Source organism: Gossypium hirsutum, chromosome A01 (genome assembly GCF_007990345.1).
Source record: "Gossypium hirsutum isolate 1008001.06 chromosome A01, Gossypium_hirsutum_v2.1, whole genome shotgun sequence".
Lineage (NCBI taxonomy): Eukaryota > Viridiplantae > Streptophyta > Magnoliopsida > Malvales > Malvaceae > Gossypium > Gossypium hirsutum.
The window spans coordinates 89,099,499-89,103,886 of NC_053424.1; positions in this window are offsets into that span (position 1 = coordinate 89,099,499).

Genomic DNA, 4,388 nt, shown 5'->3' on the forward strand with positions numbered 1-4,388 from the left:
ATGTAATTATTTTTATACTATTTTTAATGATTTTCCAAAGTCAGAATAGGGGATTCGAAATTCATCCTAACCCTGTCCCACAAAATATCAAACATCTTATAATATGAAATTCTTTTGCTTACATGTTTCTTCTATGTGAAACTAGACTCAATAAGATTTAATTTCATATCTTATTCAACCTTTAATTCAATTTCCACAATTTTTGGTGATTTTTCAAAGTTATACAATTGCTCATGTCCAGAGCTGTTTTACTGCTAACTTTACTCTTTCATGATTTTTTTGTATTAACATCCATTTAATCATACATAACCCCAAAGCATATCCTTAACTAGCCATTCCAATAGCTAGTAATTATCAAATATTTACATGCCATTCGTTGGCCAATTTAACCTATACATCAACAACAAAACTTAAACTTATCATGTCTCAATTTAATTTGGCCAAAAAGCCTCACACATGATCATCAATTAAATTTACTACCTATTATACATCATAAATATAGGCTTATAATCACAAGGTCAGCACAAGATCATTTTCATAGGTAGGACTTACTCATTTAAATTCTTACCAAATGTCACATATATATCGAATTCACTACTCATGAATTTTGCGTACATACCTATACACTTTCAACATGATCATACCTTGTCATTTCTTTGACATAATATTTGGATTTACCCGTTGAACCTCTTGGGATACTAAGGATACTAGGGAAAATTCGTACATAATGTATCATACCAATGCGATGTCCCAGACATGGTTTTACATGGAAATCTCATATTGATGCCAATGACCCCGCAATGGTCTTACACAATGCCTCATGCCGATGCCATGTCCTAGACATGGTCTTACACTGGCTCACATAACGATGTTGATACCATGTCCTAGACATGGTCTTACACTGGCTCACGTAACAATGCCAATGCCATGTCCCAAACATGTTGTTACACTGGCTCATGTAACAATGTCGATGCCATGTCCCAGACATGGTCTTACACTGGCTCACTAACAATGTCAATGCCATGTCCCAGACATGGTCTTACACTGGCTCGCATATACTGGTGCCGATGCCATGTCCCAAGCATGGTCTTACACTGATACATATCAAGGCCGATGCCATGTCCCAGACATGGTCTTACACTGACACATATCTAGGCCGATGCCATGGCCCAGACATGGTCTTACACTGGCTCTCATATCGCCATGGTCCAACCATGGTCTTTTCCGTCAATTCATCACGAGTCTTAGTCTGATTGTACTCGACCCTGCATTTTTCTTAGATTGATCTTTCAATTCAATCTCATATTATCCTGGTTTGATAATAATTGTACGTAATAATAATACATTATATCATTTCTAATTTAATAATTGATCACTGTCAACTAACCATATGAACTTACCTCATTCGCTAAAACAACGAATTAAGTCGACTAACCCAATAATTTGTTTTCCGTTGTTCTCTGTTTAGATCTCGTCTCCCCCAATCTATATAATAACAACTTTTACTTATTTAGTCGTCAATTTATACAATTTAGTCCAAAAATTCACATTAGGACAACTTTACACTTTTGCCCCTAATGTTTCACATTCTTACAATTTAGTCCCTATCACATAAAAGTGCAAATTCATGAAATTAAACACATCCCAAGCTTAGCCGAATTTTTATAATTATTACTAGTTGCCCATAAAACATACTTTGGCAAATTTATTATTTTGCCCCTAAGCTTTTACAAAATTACAATTTTGTCCTTATACCAGTAAAACGATTTTCATCGAATTTCCTCAATAACCAAGCCTAGCCAAAACTGATTTAAGCTTATAGCTACTCTTAATTTCAATTATTCCACACATTTATCACCTATTTTATAACCTTTACAAAAAGGTCCATTTTAGGTGGTTTCATGAAAAATCCTTTCACAAAAGTTGTTAATTAAACAACCAAGATTCATTTTCTTTCATAAAAATTTAGCAAAAAACATGAGTATTCACATGACAAAACCCTAGACTTTCAACCATTTTGTAAACTAGTCCCTCCATTAGTTAGCTTAAGCTACAAGGGTCACAAAGATACAAAAATTATCAAGAAAGACCTTCAAAAACACTTACTTGCAAGAGAACTAAGTAGCTGAAAGTTTGGGCTCTCAAAACCCCCATGTTTGCTGCCATTTTCAGCGGATGAAGAAGATAGATGAAAAGATGAAAACCTTTTTCCTTTTTGTTTTATTACTAAATAAGTCACCTAATGCCTACCAAACTTTGACTTTTCAATTTCTTTGTCTCCATGTTCAGCCACTAATTTTTATTGGTCTTTTTGCTTACTAAATACCTCTAATTTAGTGTTCCATAGCTATTTAACAACATTAGGTTGTAGAACAAATTTTTCGCACTTTATGCGATTTAGTTCTTTTTTGCAATAAAGCATGAAATTGCTAAAATTAATTCACCAAATTTTTCATACACTCATATAATCATGCTATAACACATAAAATAATAAAAAAATAATTTCTCCAACCTTGGATTAATGGTTCCAACTAGGCCCAAAATCAGGGTGTTACAATTCTCCCCCTTAGGAATTTTCGTCCCCGAAAATCCTCCTAGAAAAGTGGTTTGGTTTTCGCAAAAACTTCTTTTCTCATAATCATTGTCACAGAACTCTCACTCAGCTGTACCTTCAATACTTATCTCTTTATTTTCTCATACTCGAATCATGAGTGATTCTTTCACTATACAACACATCGACTGAATCTCACTTCTATTGAAGAATTCATACATATGAAAGGTCAGATCCATGTCATCGTAACATGTATACACACGTACTTGAATCTTTTCAAATTCAAATAGTGAAACTAGCTAGTTCATCTCAGCCTTATACTCTCTATAATTTAATACGGCCCGATAGCTTGTTGACTCAACTCTCAATTGCTCTTAAATTTTAGAGTCTTTTTTGGCTTCCTCAAGAAATCACAATATAAAACCCTGATTTCAATTAGATTAATGAAGACTTAGCACTCCAAGAATTCCAACAATCATAGAGACACGAAATCCCATTAATTTGATGAGCGGAATTTTTCCGTACATACCGGCAAAATTTTACAGATCTCATCAAACATTTAATCAACAAGCCACATAACACTTATTTTTCCTCTTTACAAGACAGGGGAAATTCCTGGTATGGCCTTGAGAATGATCCATTTCTTATTTCCATTAATATCATTACTGACAGAAGTAGTTTTGGTAAAACCTATTGTTCTGCTTTAACTCCATTAACATTTCAATTGCTCATACACAAAAATAAAAAATATCGAGTTCCAAGCTCGATCACTAACATACTATTTCCGTGAGTTTTCTTGCAGAATCTCTGTATAAGTTTTGGATTTTTCTATCTAAACACTTGTAATCACAATTTGCTTCCTCAAGTGCCATTCGATACTATCTCATCATCTTTTAATACCTAAGTCATCTTCACCATATCAAACTCAGATCTTTCTATAACATTAGATACTTTAAGCTATCATGTTGCTTATGGTCTTAAAACACTTCACAATTCATTTAGCAACACATTACTGAAATCAAGAAGCCTTTGCCGATGTCAAATCCTTACACAAAAATTTGAGAAATCCAAATACTAACGTCACCACATTACCAATAATCAAATCAAAAGCATAATCATAGTCAACATAGTCATCATAAGCCAAAGAACAAACTTTAGACATGAGCCAAGATTGGCAATTTATGAAATAAAGATGACATGAAAACTAAGAGGAAGAAATCCAAGTTGGAAAATTCCAAAATAAAGAAATCCAAGATGAGATACCATATCGAAATATCGAGAACATAGTTCACAAGAAACTATGAAAGATTTTGATAATCCCCTAGAGAAAAGAAGTCTAGAAAAACATCATTCAGACGCATTGGGATTAGATGTAACAATAACAATGTACCTTCCTATATATAAATCAGATAAAGTAATATTTAGAAGAAACAGAATCATAGCTTCATACATATTTTCCCATCCATTTGCAACAAACGAAATGTATTAGAATGCTAGAGGGAAATAGAGCAACATAGATTATAAACCAGTCATGCTGACAATGCTTTTGTGTAATATCACGATTAGAAAACATACCCACATAAAAGAATTTCATCAGAGGATCAATAGCCATAGGAATATTTCTAAGAACAAATAAACACATAGAACACCTCAGAAGAGACTGTCATAATTTGTTCAGCCATCACAAATTTCATATAATTCTTCTTACTAAAGGAGATCAGTTTTGAAGAAATTTCGATTAATACATTTCTCGACATCGTATCAAAATAGATCGATTTACCGAAGTTAACTTCTTCACCAACTGTGATATTGCGTGAATCACAAAATTTTCCGTGTT